Genomic DNA, 17,458 nt, shown 5'->3' with positions numbered 1-17,458 from the left:
GAGCGCCCACGATTTCTGGTGGCAAGCTGTTCCACTGGTTAATTGTCCTCACTGTCAGGAAGTTTCTCCTTAATTCTAGGTTGCTTCTTTCCTTGATGAGTTTCCATCCGTTGGTTCTTGTCCTGCCTTCAGGGGCTTTGGAAAATAGCTTGACTCCCTCTTCTTTGGGGCAGCCCCTGAGATACTGGAAGACTGCTATCCTGTCCCCCCTCGTCCTTCGTTAAACTAGACATCCCCAATTCCAGCAGCCTTTCCTTATATGTTTTAGCCTCCAGTCCCCTGATCATCTTCGTTGCTCTTCTCTGAATTTTTTCCAAACTCTCAACATCTTTTTTGTGACATGGTGACCAAAATTGGCTGCAGTATTCCAGGTGTGGCCTCACTACTATGGCTTTATAAAGCGGTACTAATACCTCTCGTGATCTTGATTCCATGCCTCTGTTTATGCAACCCAGGATCGTGTTAGCTTTTTTGTCTGCTGCTGCACACGGCTGGCTCATAGTCAACCGTTTGTCTAGCATAGGATCTCCTGCTCAAGCACGGGGTTAGACTAGCAGACCTCCAGGATCCCTCCCAATTCTGTTCTTCTGCTATCCTCAGCACACAGTTCCAACCTTTAAATCAGTGGTTCTCAACCTTTTTAATGCCCCCAACCAGTCATAAGTCGAGGACTACTCAACCGGTCATAAGTCGAGGACTACTCAACGGGTGCAGCACCGTTTGCAGAATGGGACTTTTGGTGGGCTCAGCAGGGCAGAGACAGCCTGGACAATTCCTATTGGCTTTTGAAAGCCAATAGAATTAGACTCTATTCAAGAGAGTCTATTCTATTGGCTTTCAAAAGCCCATAGAATAAAAGGGAGGAGCACAGCTAAGGAAAAGGGAGGGAAAAAATGGCGGACTGCGTTGTTTGGCGACCCCTGTAAAATGGTCGTTCGACCCCAAATGGGGTCCCGACCCACAGGTTGAGAACCACTGGTTTAAATTGTCATTATTAGAAGCCAGGGGCTAAAAACATTTCCTTTGATTGGTTTTATGGCTAGCCTCATTTAACCAGAGACAGATTCATTTTACAGTGCTTGGAAATCATGGCAAATTGGCCAGCAGTAGAATAAATAAAGCTTTTTTTTTTTTTTGGTTAAAGTAGGATTCTACATAACTTGGGTTCCTTCCAAAGAAAATGCCTGTTTAATTTGCATTTTGGCACCGAGTGAAACATCCTACTTCCGTTTCACATATTTAATCAATTTATTTTCTCTGCCATCGGATTTATAGCGTAGATTGCATCCCTTGTTTTGTCAGTTGGCGTGTTTTATCGTTTTTAATACCGCCGGCAGCTACATTTTTACGATGGCTAGCCGGAGGGGCGCCGAACGGTAAATGCGGAGATGGAAATCTGAAAAGGAATAAACCAATTTGCAAAAGGGGATGGCGTCCTTGACTTACAGCCATTCATTTACGGGCCGTTCGAAGTTACGACGGCACTGGAAAAAAGGGACTTATGGCCGTTTTTCACTTACGACCGTTGCAGCCTCCCCGCGGTCACCTGAACAAAATTGAAACGCTTGGCAACTGGCTTGTACTTCTGACAGTTTTACTGTCACCTGATCAGCATTTGTAACCTTCCCAGGCCGCTTCCGACAAAGGCAGTGGAGGAAGCCAGATTGGCTTAATGACCGTTGGATTCACTTAACGACGGCAGTGGTTTCGCTTAACAATGGTGGTAAAAAGGTTGTAAAATGAGGCACAGTTTAGTCAGCTGCCAGGCTTACCAACACAATTTTTGAGCTCTGTTTGGGGGGGGGGTCATAAATCAAGGGCTACCTGTATCCCAGAATCACTTGATAGTGAGATGGGAGGCATTTAAATTTAATTAATACATAAAAACAGAAGTAAAATAAGGATGATGGGGGTCAAGCTATTCTCCAAAGCACCGGAAGGCAGGACACGAAGCAACGGATGGGAACTCATCAAGGAGAGAAGCAGTCTAGAACCAAGGAGAAATTTCCTGACAGTGAGAACAATTAATCAGTGGAACTGCTTGCCACAAGAGGTTGTGGGTGCTATAGAAGAATGGACGCTTAAGGTGTCAAATTTAGCAGAAATGTCTAAGATTTCTGCTTATCTGAAGGATCATTCACAGGAAAGATACAATTCGGTCTGGAGAAGATGGATAGATTATATTCAGAATAAATATGGGACTAAAAAGTTCCATCTAGTTTATGAGTAAATTTTAGAGTATTATTATTATTATTAATAGTTTATTATAGTAAAATTTTTATTAGTTTTATTATTAGTAGTATTGTTCAACAATTTGGATACTGTATTGTTTAATAATTAGGATATTAACTTGTTTATATTATTATGTTTACTTTTAATTTGTTTATATTTATGTTAAAGGGGAGTTAAAGCGCATTATGGACTTGGTTATTTATATAGTTGGTTAATGTTAGAGTATGATTATTATATTTGTAACCCTGTACTCAGCTCTGGGAAGTGGGGGAGGGAGAGGGGGGTGTATATTGTAACTTTTATAAAACTTTTCAATAAAAAAAAACTCAGGGCTTTGGGTTGTATATTGTAACTTTTATAAAACTTTTCAATAAAAAAAAAGAAGTTGTGGGTGCTCCATCACTGGAGGTTTTTAAGAAAAGATTGGACAACAATTTGTCTGAAATGGTATAAGGCTTCCTGACTGAGCAGGGGGTTGGACTAGAAGACCTCCAAGGTCCCATCCAATTCGGTTATTCTGCTATTTTCCAAAGCACCCGAAGGCAGGACAAGAAGCAACGGGTGGAAACTGAGCAAGGAGAGAAGCAACCTGGAACTAAGGAGAAACTTCCTGACAGTCGGAACAATCAACCAGTGGAACAGAAGTTGCCTCCAGAAGTTGTGTGTGCTCCATCCTATTTAAAAGGCTTTTAAGAAGAGACTGGACAGCCACTTACTTGCCTGGAATGGCATAGAGTCTCCTGCCTGAGCAGAGGGTTGGACTAGATGATCTCTAAGGAATGAAATGGAATTAAAATAGATTTACAAGTGGCGCTCAAGTGACTGCGGGCTGCTGCAAACGGGCCATAATGCAAGTAGCCAAGCATTTTTTGGGCCGTGTGTGTGTGTGTGTGTGTGTGTGTGCATGCGTGTGTGTGTGTGTGTGTGTGTGTGTGTGTGTGTCTGTTGTAATGGTGGCTAAGTAACCGGTCCTTAACCAAGGAGTACCCATATTAACCTAAGGTAGGGAAAAAAATTCACCCGTCCGGTATCTGCTTTTCCAACTAATTCATTTTATTAAAAGTCAGTCTCTTCCATGAGCTGCAGATCACGTCATCAGACGCTGCGGTCCGCCTTGTCTGCACCCAGAATTCCTAGTATATCTTTGCTGGGAATTCTGGGAGTTTTTTTTTCTGAAGGCAGAAATGGAGCCAGCTACCCAGAGTGGAGTAGAAATAAGAAGACTTTTATCCTCAGAGTGAATTTGCTCAATCTGCCAGCAAACAAGATAAGAAGGAATGTGCTGGCAAAATCATTTCGATCAGGAATTAGCTTCCCAAAAAAGAACGACAGATTGTTTACACTTTGCATTTTAGGGGTTTAATGATTAGCAAACCATGATCTATTATTGCTTAGTAATGGGGGAGGATTCATTGGACTGTGGTATTTGGAGAGATCTGGGAAAGCCAAGTTGCTAGTCCTCTTGATGACAGAAAGCAGGGTTGAGAGCAGCAAGCGAAAAAGGGGAAGAAAGCCCAAAGAGAGTCTTAGAAAAGAAAATAAACACAACTATGAATACCGTATAGTACGGGAAGTCCTCGACTTACAAAAGTTGAGCCCCCAAACTTCGGTCACTAAGCGAGGACATGTGTTAAGTGAGTTTTGCCCCATTTTACGACATTTCTTGCCACAGCTGTTTAAATTAGTAACACAGCTGTTAAACCAGTGGTTCTCAACCTGTGGGTGGGGATCCCATTTGGGGTCGAACGACCATTTCATTGACCATTGACCATTGCCAATTTTGATCACGTGATTGTGAGGACGTTGCAACGGTCGTTAAGGGTGAAAAACGGCCATGAGTCCCTTTTTTCAGTGCCGTTGTAACTTCCAATGGTCACTAAATGAACTGTTGTAAGTGGAGGACTTCCCTGTATTCCAAATGCCGCCTCACCAGCATGGGCACTACCACATCCCGACATTTTGATGTCACCCCTCTCTCACTGAGGCCTAGGATGGTGTTTGGCTTTTCCGTGTGTGATTGGAAGCCTGGAATGACCCTGCCAGACACACCATCTTCGGTCTGGATTGTTAAATCATGGGAACATTGCGGTTTGTGGGGAACGTTCCTTCCTCCACATGTATAATTTAACTCTGCAATTATAAAGAAGAATTCGAAATGTTTCCGGCAAGTAAACATCCATTTTGATCCAGGCCTGGCCATTACATTTTGACAAACTCTTCTCCAATTGCAAGGGAACTCGGAGCAATTTAAAAAAAAATCTAAAAAGCGCATTTCTGGCAGACTAAAAGCAGCACTAACCAAGGAGAGAAGCAACCTGGAATTAAGGAGAAATTTCCTGACAGTGAGGACAATTAACCAGTGGAACCATCTGCCTCCAGAAGCAGTGAATGCTCCAATACTGGAGGTCTTTAAGAAGAGACTGGACAGCCATTTGTCTGAAATAGTATAGGCCAGTGGTGGCGAACCTATGGCACAAGTGCCAGAGGCGGCACTCAGAGCCCTCTCTGTGGGCACGCGGGCCGTCGCCCCAGTCCTTGGCCTTCAGCTGGGTTTTATAAAACCTTTTCGCTTTAGGCCTCCGCTGCCGTGTGCAAAAAAAAAAAGGTTCAATCAGTCAATTTCAACTTCTCACGGGGAAAAAAAGATCTCGCAAAGTTGGAATTGATTGATTGAACTTTTTAGTCCCACCCAGTCTGCCGTTACCACCGCGGCCACGCCCACCCAATGGGCCACACCCACCCATGGGCCACACCCACCCGGCACCCGACGATACATACGTGGGTTTGGGTTGCAGTTTGGGCACTCGGTCTCTAAAAGGTTCGCCATCACTGGTATAGGGTTTCCTGCCTGAGCAGAAGGTTGGACTAGATGACCTCCAAGGTCCCTTCCAACTTCTTCTTCTTCTTCTTCTTCTTCTTCTTCTTCCTCTTTCTCCTCCTCCTCCTTCTTCTTCTCATTATCATTATTATTATTATTAGTAGTAGTAGTATTTCATTATTATTATTGTTATTATATCATTATCATTTTATCATTATCATTATCATTGTTGTTGTTTTGTTGTTTGTTGTTGTGTTGTTGTTGCTGTTGTTATTGTTATTATTATTATTATTATTATTATTATTATTATTATTATTATGTCACTGCTTGTCCTGGACCACTTTCCATGCCCTTCTGGGCCATCCATCCACCCATCAATCCATCCATGGAAGAATTATTTTAGCATCTCGGCTAAATTTTTAATGACACCCAGGTGAGCGGGTCAGATTTCAACCTGTCCGCTTTGGATAAAACGACAGGATCTTTTCTCGGTGCAAAGGAAACAAACCAGCTCAGAGGTCGCCTGCCTGACAATCAAAAATCCATCAAAAAAGATGTTGCCTACTTGGGTCATGAAACGTCTGAGAGGAAACAAGCCAGCTCAGAGGGCACCAAGGACCCCACAGTCCCCTTCCTCCTCCTCCTCCTCCTCCTCCTCCTCCTCCTCCTCCTCCTCCTCCTCCTCCTCCTCTCCTTTGTGACTTGGAAGTGGTGCTAAAAGACCCCTCCTGATTTTAAGCCTTCGGAAGAGATCCGGTAGCTTAAAATATCCATGCACCCATTTATCATTTTATTCAGCTTGAATCATGCTTCAGTCCACAGACAGTGGCAACATCCTGTACAGTAAATAAAAGTTGAGACACAGGAGCAAACAGAATTGATAGACAAGCCACAGTCAGGCCATCACTCAAAATCGGACGCCAAGGTTGGGAGCCTAGAATCGTAGCCAGTGGTGCCAAACCAAAGCTACCCTTGATGTAGCTGATGGTGTGAATGCAGATTTTTTTAGGTTTATCTCAGGTTTATCTCAGCAGGATGTGGGAACACAACTTCCGGACCGGCAAAATCTCAATTTTCTGAGACGTTTTTTCTGCATTTCGATTCAGGTAAATCGAATAATAATAATAATAAATTAATAATAAATCTGCTGCCTGGAGACAGCAGAATAGATGAGAAAGAACTGGAGAAGATAACAAAATACCAAGACCTACAAATAGAAATGGAAAGACTGTGGCAAAAACAAGCCAGGGTAGTACCAATAGTCATAGGCTCCTTGGGTGCAATCCCAAAACAACTGGAGCACCACTTGAACACCCTTGGCATCGACAAATTCGCTGTTAGTCAATTGCAAAAGGCCTTACTAGGAACTGCTTCCATCCTGCGACGATATCTGTAATACCATCAAACATCCACATCTGCCTATCCCAGGTCGTGGGTAAGGACTCGATAGGTAGACAAAAATGCCAAATCCAGTCTGAACATCTGGCTGACTGTGCAATGATCAATAATAATAATAATAGTTGGAAGGGGTCTTGGAGGTCATCTAGTCCAACCCCTGCTCAGGCAAGAAACCCTACATCATTTCGGACAAATGGCTGTTCAGGCTCTTCTTAAAAACTTCCAGTGTTGGAGCATTCACCGCTTCTGAAGGACACCCCTTTTGTAGACCAGCCGACATTGAAAAGGGGGCTGGACTAGATGGCCTCTGAAGTCCCTTCCCAAATGATTCAGGGAAGCAAACTTTCCTTTCTGCATCTCCAGGGCCTTAGGTTGGGGGGGGGGAATGAATAAATGCATACATGACCACATTTACGTGGAGAAGCCGTGGGAACGGGGCACGTATCGCTGTAAAGAACACGTAATTACAACTTCTTTTGGTGAAATAATAGATTTGAAATCTCGAAAGGTGATGGAAAAGACCCGGTTTAAATATCAGGCTGAGCTACAATTACAAGACTTTCAGACAACCTCATGGAGAGCCGGTTTGGTCTAGTGCAGGAGTCTTCAAACTTGGCAAACTTTAAGACTTGTGGACTTCAACTCCCAGAATTCCTCAGCCAGCCTTGTCCTTTGACCAACTCAGTTAATAATAATAATAATGATAAAGTTGGAAGGGACCTTAGAGGTCATCTAGTCCAACCCCCTGCTAGGCAGGAAACTCTATACCATTTCAGACAAATGGCTGTCCAGTCTCTTCTTAAAAACTTCCAGTGTTGGAGCATTCACCGCTTCTGGAGGCAGGCTGTTCCACTGGTTAATTGTTCTTACTGTCAGGAAGTTTCTCCTTAGTTCTCGGTTGCTTCTCTCCTTGATGAGTTTCCATCCGTTGCTTCTTTTCCTGCCTTCAGGGGCTTTGGAAAAGAGCTTGACTGCCTCTTCTTTGGGGCAGCCCCTGAGATATTGGAAGACTGCTATCCTGTCCCCCCTCGTCCTTCTCTTCATTAAACTAGACATACCTAATTCCAGCAACCATTCCTTATATGTTTCAGCCTCCAGTCCCCTAATCATCTTTGTTGCTCTTCTCTGCACTCTTTCTAGAGTCTCACCATCTTTTTTACATCGTGGTGACCAAAACTGGATGCCGTATTCCAAGTGTGGCCTTACCAAGGCCTTGTAAAGTGGTATTAACACTTCACGTGATCTTGATTCTATCCCTCTGTTAATGCAGCCTAGCACTGTGTTGGCCTTTTTTGGCAGCTGCAGCACACGGCTGGCTCATATTTAGGTGATTGTCCACTAGGACTCCGAGGTCCCCCTCACAGTTACTGCTACTGAGCAAGGTGCCACCTATACTGTACTTGTGCATTTGTTTTTTCTTGCCTAAATGTAGAGCCTTACTTTTTTCACCATTGAATTTCATTTGTTTTAGTTGTTGCACGAAAAGATGCAGGATGGATAAAGTGATTGAGAAATATCCATTTGGGCAGAGGTAGGGGGGTTGGACTAGATGACCTACAAGGTCCCTTCCAACTCTTGTTAGTCTAATTCTAATCATATTTAGACCTGTCCTTGATCGCCACCTGCTGGTAGATGCAGGCTTACGCTTTAGAACAGATCAGCATTTTTCAAGCTCAGCAACCTTAAGCCTGGGGGACTTCAATTCCCAGAATTCTCCAACCAGCGATGCTGGCTGGGGAATCCTGGGAGTTGAAGTCCACCCATATAACAGTTGCTAAAGCTGAGAAATTGCACCTTAGAGAAAAAATATTATTGCCTTGTTATAATAATGATGGTGATGATGATGATAATAATGAGGAGGAGGAGGAGGGGGAGGGGGAGGAGGAGGAGGAGAAGAAGAAGAAGAAGAAGAAGAAGAAGAAGAAGAAGAAGAAGAAGAAGAAGAAGAAGAAGAAGAAGAAGAAGAAGAGGAGGAGGAGGAAAGGGAGCAGCAGCAGCAGCGAGGAGGAGAAGAAGAAGAAGAAGAAGAAGAAGAAAAAGAAGAACTGGAGGAGGAGGAGGAGGAGGAAGAAGAAGAAGAAGAAGAAGAAGAAGAAGAAGAACTGGAGGAGGAGGAGGAGGAGGAGGAGGGGGAGGAGGAGGAGAAGAAGAAGAAGAAGAAGAAGAAGAAGAAGAAGAAGAAGAAGAAGAAGAAGAAGAAGAAGAAGAAGAAGAAGAAGAAGAAGAAGAAGAAGAAGAAAAAGAAGAAGAAGAAGAAGAAGAAGTTGGAAGGGACCTTGGAGGTCATCTAGTCCAACCCCCTGCTCAGGCAGAAAACTCTATAGCATTTCAGACAAATGGCTGTCCAGTCTCTCCTTAAAAACTTCCAGTGTTGGAGCATTTCTGGTTGAAAGCACTATATTATGGTTGATCAGACAGTCAGCCAGATGTTTAGTTTGGATTTGGCATTTTTGACCACCTGTCGAGTCCTTCCCAAAGATCTGAGATAGACAGATGTGGATGTTTGGCGGTGTGAAAAGTATCATTACAGGATGTCAGCTGTTCCAGTTAAAGCTGCCTTTTGCAATTGACTGATGGTGAATTTGTCAATGCCAATGGTGTCCGAGGGATGCTCCAGATGTTTTGGGATGGCACCCAAGGCGACTCTCCCTATTGTTACTATAATTTGCTTTCTTTTGTCACCATTGTTCTCCTTCTATTTGCAGCTCTTTGTATTTTGTGATTTTTCTCCCATTCTTTCTCTTCTCTTCAGCTGTTTCCAGGTACTGCCACGCCCACACCTGAGACTTTTTTGGGTCTTTCTTATCGGCAATTGTTAAGTCTGGGGTGTTATGTGGCAGGTCCTAGTCTGTTCGGTTATTACAGGGAGTCCTCGATTTACGACAGTTCATTTAGTGACCATTCCAAGTTACAACGGCACTGAAAAAAGGGACTTAGGACCGTTTTTCACATTTACAACCGTTGCAGCATCCTCAGGGACACGTGATCAAAATTGGAGCACTTGGCAACTGACTCATACTTATGACGGTCACAGTGTCCTGGGATCACGTGATCCCCTTTAAGCTGGATTCACTTAACAACCGGGTTACTAACTTAACAACTGCAGCAGTTCAGCTGCAGCCAGAAAGTAGACTACAACAACAACAACAACAACAATAATAATAATAATAATAAAAAGTTGGAAGATAACAAAATACAAAGAGCTACAAATAGAAATAGAAAGACTGTGGCAAAAGCAAGCAAGGGTAGTACCAATAGTAATAAGCTCCTTGGGTGCAATCCCAAAACAACTGGAGCACCACTTGAACACCATTGGCATTGACAAATTCTCTATTAGTCAATTGCAAAAGGCGGCCTTATTAGGAACCGCTTCCATCCTGCGACGATATCTGTAATACCATCAAACATCCACATCTGCCTATCCCAGGTCCTGGGTAAGGACTCAATAGGTAGACAAAATGCCAAATCCAGTCTGAACATCTGGCTGACTGTGCGATGATCCATAATAATAATAAAGTTGGAAGTGACCTTGGAGGTCATCTAGGCCAACCCCCTGCTCAGGCAGGAAACATTATACCATTTCAGACAAATGGCTGTCCAGTCTCTTCTTAAAAACTTCCAGTGTTGGTGCATTCACCACTTCTGGAGGCAGGCAGTTCCACTGGTTAATTGTTCTAACTGTTAGGAAGTTTCTCCTTAGTTCCAGTTGCTTCTCTCCTTGATCAGTTTCCATCCATTGCTTCTTGTCCTGCCTTCAGGCGCTTTGGAGAATAGCTTGACTCCCTCTTATTTGGGGCAGCCCTTGAGATATTGGAAGGCAGCTATCCTGTCCCCCCTCGTCCTTCTCTTCATTAAACTAGACATACCCAATTCCAGCAACTGTTCCTCATATGTTTCAGCCTCCAGTCCCCTAATCATCTTTGCTGCTCTTCTCTGCACTCTTTCTAGAGTCTCAACCTCTTTTTTACATCGTGGTGACCGAAACTGGATGCCGTATTCCAAGTGTGGCCTTACCAAGGCCTTGTAAAGTGGTATTAACACTTCACGTGATCTTGATTCTGACCCTCTGTTAATGCAGCCCAGCACTGTATTGGCTTTTTTGGCAGCTGCAGCACACGGCTGGCTCCTATTTAAGGGATTGTCCACTAGGACTCCGAGATCCCTCTCACAGTTGCTACTATTGAGCAAGGTACCCCCTATACTATACCTGCACATTTGGTTTTTCTTGCCTAAATGTAGAACCTTTGCTTTTTTCACCCTGGAATTTCATTTTGTTAGATAGCCGGCAGTTCAGCATAGCCTCTGCAATTGAAATGCTTCCTGGCTCCTGCAGGCATGTTAAAGCCACCCCTTTCTTGGTTGGGAAAAGCTATTTTATGATCTGCTAAAACAGTGGTTCTCAATCTTTTTAATGCCGTGACCTCCAACCGGTCGTAAGTCGAGGACTACTCAACCGATTGTAAGTCGAGGACTACTCAACTGGGGCAGCACCGTTTGCAGAATGGACTTTTGGCGGGCTCAGCAGGGCAGAGACAGCCTGGACAATTCCTATTGGTTTTTGAAAGCCAATAGAATTAGACTCCATTCAAGAGAGCCTATTCTATTGGCTTTCAAAAGCCAGTAGAATAAAAGGGAGTAGCACAGCTAAGGAAAAGGGGGAAAAAATGGCAGACTGCGTTATTTGGCGACCCCCATGAAATGGTCGTTCGACCCCAAATGGGGTCCCGACCCACAGGTTGAGAACCACTGTGCTAAAACAAAGGGCTTAATGTGCATTTTCAGTAAGGTTTCCACCCTGGTGATCGTGCCTCAATAGTCCACCAGGGGGAGCTATGTCTGTAACTTACAAAATCAGAATTTGGGGCACAAAAAAGTCTTTAACAGCACATTGGGAGAGACTTAGCGGCTTAATTAATGCATGAGTGGCTTAATTCTATGTCTGCGCTTCAGACAGCCACATGCCTGAAATGGTATAGAGTCTCATGCTCAAGAAGGGGGTTGGATTAGATGACCCCCCAGGTCCCTTCTAACTCTGTTATTCTGTTATTGCTATTAAGTGGTTGCTTTGATTGTTGTCCCCAGGGGGCTGGGGTGGGGGTATTACTGGGTTTTGTATTGAGATTTTATTTTTGTAAGCCACTCAAGCGTCACCATGAGTGAGTTGGGGGGGGGCATGTCAATCTTCTTAATAAATAAATAAAATAAAATGAATAAACTCAAATGAATAAATATTTTTTTTTCTCATTTATACTGCATTTCCTCTTGGTCGTTTTTATTTTTCTGTAGCTACTAAAATGTGTTTGTGTGTGTAAAGAAAGAAAGAAGGAAAGAAAAACGAAGGAAGGAAAAAAGGAAAGGAAGAAAGAAAGAAAGGAAGGAAGGAAGGAAGGAAGGAAGAAAGAAAGAAAGAAAGAAAGAAAGAAAGAAAGAAAGAAAGAAAGAAAGAAAGAAAGAAAGAAAGAAAGAAAGAAAGCCAGAGCTAAAGGGGAAAAAAAAATCATTTGGAATTTTCTGCTCTATCTTTTAACTTCTGATGCTCAGTGCAAGTTTTAATCCTAACTTTGAAAGAGCTGAATCAAAGCTGAGGCTGGCCACCTTCCCAGCTTTCAAACCCAAATTGTGAAGGGGAGAGGCAAATTTCAGGGAGGGGTCCTTAACAGCTGGCCTGGATGGAGAACATCTGGGTTTTCTCTAGCAAAGAGCCATACTGAAACTTTTTTCTAGAGTTGCATCATACCGATTTCTTGAAGGTTCTAGAAATCTCTACATCTTGTTTGGGAGATGCCCAAAATGTAAATTACACACTTATATATACAGAGAGAGGGGGGGGAGGGAGGGAGGCAGTAAGAGAGAGGGAGGGAGGGAGAAAGAGAGAAAGAGAGAGGGAGAGAAAGAAAGAGAAAAAGAGTGAGAAAGAAAAAGAGAGAAAGAGAGAGAAAGAGAGGGAGAGGGAAAGAGAAAGAGAAAAAGAGAAAGAGTGAGAAAGAGAAAGGGACAGAGAAAGAAAAAGAGAGAGAGAGAAATGGAGAGGGAAAGAGAGAGAAAGAGAAAAAGAAAAAGAGAGTGAGAAAGAGAGGGAGGGAGAAAGAAAAAGAGAAAGAGAGGGAGGGAAAGAGAGAGAAAGAGAAAAAGAGAAAGAGTGAGAAAGAGAGAGGGAGAGAGAAAAAGAGAGAGAGGGAGAAAGAGAGAAAGAGAGACAGAGAAAGGGAGAGAAAGAGAGGGAGAAAGAGAGACAGAGAGGCAGAAAGAAAGAGAAAAAGAGAATGAGGAAGAGAAAGAGAAAGAGAAAGAAAGGGAGAGAAAGAGAGAAAGAGAGGGAGAGGGAAAGAGAGAGAGAGAAAGAGAGTGAGAAAGAGAGAGGGAGAGAGAAAGAGAAAGAGGGAGAGAGAGAAAAAAAGAGAGAGAGAAAGAGAAAGAGAGGGAGAGGGAAAGAGAAAGAGAGAAAAAGAGAGAGTGAGAGAGAGGGAGAAAGAGAAAGAGAGAGAAAGAGAGGGAGAAGGAAAGAGAGAGACAGAAAGAGAGAGAGAGAGAGAGAGAAAAAAAGAGAGAGAGAGACTTGGAATGCTTTTTAAGTTTGTACAGTAAGAGGAAAGAAGCAATTTTTTTCCAGATTTTTCTTGGAATCAAGAAGCCCATTCAATTCAATCAAATCACACATGTGTATTTCTTAAAAGAAATAAGCTTTATGCTTTCACTGCTGTCTCGAACATAAATTTATACAGCACCTGTGCAGATTCTGGCACTGGGCACATTCAGGTTTCATCCTTAATGAATTATTTGGGGGTGGGGTGAGCAAGTGAGGGTCACTGTGGGAAGGCCCTGGGAACATGTCAAGGTGAGGAATATTTTTGATAATATAATTTTCCAGGCCTTCTCCGTGTTTTATTTTCCCCTCCTAATTATAAGAATTTGGAAGCCACAGTATTCTGGTAAGATGGCTGCATGTGTTTATCCTTTTCACATTGCGGAATTACAGAATTGGGAAGTTGGAGGGGTCCTTAGAGGCTATCTACTCATCCCCTTTGCTTACTCCAGGATACACTAGAGCAGCGGTCCCTGACCTTTTGGACACCAGGGACCAGTTCCTTGGAGAGAGGTTTTTCCGTGGACTGGAGGGTGTGTAGCTTCACAGGCTGCCTGCATCCCACGGAGGGGGCTTCGCTTATTTCCCCGGCCCAGTTGAAGGGGGGGGTGTCAACTTATTTTCCAAAGCACCAGAGGGCAGAACAAGAAACAATGGATGAAAACTGAACAAAGAAAGAAACAACCTGGAATTAAGGAGAAACTTCTTGACAGTGAGGACAATTAACCAGTGGAACAGCTCGCCACCAGAAATCGTGGGCGCTCCTTCACTGGAGGTTTTTAAGAAGAGACTGGACAGTCACCTGTCTGAGATGGTATAGGTTCTCCTGCTTGAGCAGGGGGCTGGACTAGAAGACCTCCAAGGTCCCTTCCAGCTTCTATTCTATTCTATTCTATTCTATTCTATTCTATTCTATTCTATTCTAATTTTTCTATTCCTATTCCTATTCCATTCTATGATTCTACATCTATAACCTATATTCTTCTCTGTTATGGTTATGAAGGACAAAATAAACACAAATAAAACTGGGGTGGCTCTATTTTGTAATAGGATTGTGGAGTAATTCAGATATTCAGATTTCTATTCTGTTCTACTCTATATTCTATTCTGTTCTATTCTATACTCTATTCTATTCTATTCTATTCTATTCTATTCTATTCTATTCTATTCTATTCTATTCTATTCTATTCTATTCCTCCCACTGACGGGATTCTGCTCTATCTAAGGATGCTAAAAAAAGAATCGCTCAGCATCCCAGCCCTGTCATTAGCAGGAGAAGTTTCTAGTCCACTCTCCCCGTTTCCTTCCAGGCCTCTTTGGCAGGCCGCAAACTTTCCAGCGTGGCAGGAGGGAAGGCGGAAGACACAGAGCCACGCCTGTCCTCCCTCAGATTTCAAGGACTTGCACCAGGAATTTGCAGAGAAAGAATGTGGCTGCAGGCATCTTAAAGATGCAAGGCGGATTCCTTTTCTGTTCTTTTCTTTTTTTAAAAAAGGGAAAGGTTGAATTTATTTATGCATCCTATAATCACCCATCTCACATGAAGTGAAGTCAGAGAAGAAGGAGACAAGCAACCTGGAATTAAGGAGAAACGTCTTAATTAAAAAGCTTGCCTTAATTAAAAAGCTGTGGGTGCTCCAACACTGGAGGTTTTTAAGAAGAGACTGGACAGCCATTTGTCCGAAATGGTTTAGGGTTTCCTGCCTGAGCAGGGGGTTGGACTAGATGACCTCCAAAGTCCCTTCCAGCTCTCTTCCGATTGAAAAATAACATATTGGAACACACACACACACACACCCGTGACAAGAACTTAATGACTGTACATAAAACCTCAAACACAGATTTCAATTGTTGTTATTATTTTTGGCTGGACCGCTTTCTCTGTAAACCAAAACTATCTTTCCAAACTTGCGATTTCTGAAAATACGGACAGTATTGGACCCCCAACATTTCCGTTGCTAAGCGAGGCACTCACCTCATTTTACCACCTGTTTGCCGCTATTTGTTAAGGCAGTGGTTCTCAACCTTTTTAATGCCACGACCCCCAACCGGTCGTAAGTCGAGGACTACTCAACCGGTTGTAAGTCGAGGACTATTCAGCTGGTGCAGCACCGTTTGCAGAATGGGACTTTTGGCGGGCTCAGCAGGGCAGAGACAGCCTGGACAATTCCTATTGGCTTTTGAAAGCCAATAGAATTAGACTCTATTCAAGAGAGTCTATTCTATTGGCTTTCAAAAGCCAATAGAATAAAAGGGAGTAGCACAGCTAAGGAAAAGGGGGAAAAAATGGTGGACTGCGTTGTTTGGCGACCCCCGTGAAATGGTCGTTCGACCCCAAATGGGGTCCCGACCCACAGGTTGAGAACCGCTGTGTTAAGGGAATCCGTGCAGCTGTTTGCACCACGGTTGTGAAGTGAATCTGGCTCTCTTAGTGACTTGGCTTGTCGCAAAAGGGGGGATCACGTGACCTGGAGACTCTGCGAACGTCACAAATAGGAGCCGGTGGCCAACGGGGAAGCTTGCAACGGTCAAGAAGTGTGAGAAACGGTCCTAAATGGCTTTTTTCGGTGCCATTGTTACTTCGGTCACTAAATGAACTGTTGTAAAAAAGAAACTTTCGACTTTGTTAATAAAAAATAAAAGAAAGACAATCTCTTGGGGGTTTGGAAGAAAGTTGAAAAAAGCCAAGTGCCAGAGCAAATTCCCTCCAAAAAAATGAGGATATTGTGGCAAATCTCTTTGCTAAGTTTCTCCATTCACCTGGTTGATCCTCATAGAATTCCTGAGTCAGCATGGGGGAACTATGGCCCCTTCATGACTCGTGGACTTCAACTCCCAGAATTCCTCAGCTAGCATGGGGGAACTATGGCCCCTTCATGACTCGTGGACTTCAACTCCCAGAATTCCTCAGCTAGCATGGAGGAACTATGGCCCCTTCATGACTTGTGGACTTCAACTCCCAGAATTCCTCAGCTAGCATGGAGGAACTATGGCTCCTTCACGACTCGTGGACTTCAATTCCCAGAATTCCTGAGCCAGTGTGCCTGAGGAATTCTGGGAGTTGAAGTCCACAAGCCATTAAAAGGCCAACTTTGAAGACCCCTGAGCTACAGCAACGTTTCTCAACCTTGGCCCCCTTATGGTGGGTGGCTGGGGAATTCTGGGAGTTGAAGTCCACCCAGCTTAAAGTAATCGAAGTGGAGAATCCTATATTCCTGCTAGTTGAGGAATTCTGGGAAATTCAGAAAAATCCCACAGAAGGGCTTCGAACCCAACTAAAACCCAAGAAGCCTTGGCATTACACTAGTCCTCAGTGAACCCGAAAACCGCCTCATCAATCCCTGGTGCCCTCCTTCATTTTTCACAGGTATTTTTTTGGTTCTGTAACCGACAAAAGGGATTTTCGATCTGATGCTTCCCAGAAAAAAACCTATTTCGTGAACTTCCACTCCAGGATGCCTCTGTTTGTGTGTGTGTGTGTGTGTGTGTGTGTGTGTGTGTGTGTCTTCTACTCCGAAGGAATCGCTGCTGGGACGGGATTGGCTTGAGTCAAGAGGAGAAAAAAAAACCCAACGACCAATGTGGGTTTTCCACCTCAGATGGTGCCTTGGCCCCCCACCCACACGAGTTCAGGCCGGAGGAGACTGTATACATCTGGATCCTGTTTCCCTTAACTCCTGGTCTTCCAAAAATTTAGGAAAGCCCAGAGGGATCTGAGCAGAGAAATCTTGAAGAGAATAAGCAAGAGAATAGAACTAAGGAGAAACTTCCTGACAGTGAGGACAATTAACCAGTGGAACTCCTTGCCTGCAGAAGCAGTGAATGCTCCAACACTGGACGTTTTCAAGAAGAGACTGGACAGCCATGTGTCTGAAACGGTATAGGGTTTCCTGCCGGAGCAGGGGGTTGGACTAGATGACCTCCAAGGTACCTTCCAGCTTTATTATTATTTAGGAAAATGTAAAGAATTGTTGTTGTTGTTGTTGTTATTCCTAGAAAGGCAGCCTTACTAGGAACTGCTTCCATCCTGCGACGAGATCTGTAATACCATCAAACATCCACATCTGCCTATCCCAGGTCCTTGGTGAGGACTCAATAGGTAGACAAAAATGCCAAATCCAGTCTGAACATCTGGCTGACTGTGCGATGATTAATAATAATAATAATAATAATAATAATAATAATAATAATAATAATAAGAATGATAATAAGAACAACAAGTTGGAAGGGGCCTTGAAGGTCATCTAGTCCAACCTCCTGCTGAGGAAGGATACCCTACCATTTCAGACAAATGGTGTCCAGTCTCTTCTTAAAAACTTCCAGTGTTGGAACACCCACAACTTCTGGAGGCAGGTTGTTCCACTGGGTAATTGTTCTGACTGTCAGGAAGTTTCTCCTTAGTTCCAGGTTGCTTCTTTCCTTGATGA

The sequence above is a fragment of the Crotalus tigris genome, unplaced genomic scaffold (assembly GCF_016545835.1).
Source record: "Crotalus tigris isolate CLP2741 ecotype Arizona unplaced genomic scaffold, ASM1654583v1 scf7180000021573.356075, whole genome shotgun sequence".
NCBI lineage: Eukaryota > Metazoa > Chordata > Lepidosauria > Squamata > Viperidae > Crotalus > Crotalus tigris.
The sequence above is the reverse complement of the archived record's forward strand: the minus strand, read 5'-3'. Positions refer to the sequence as shown.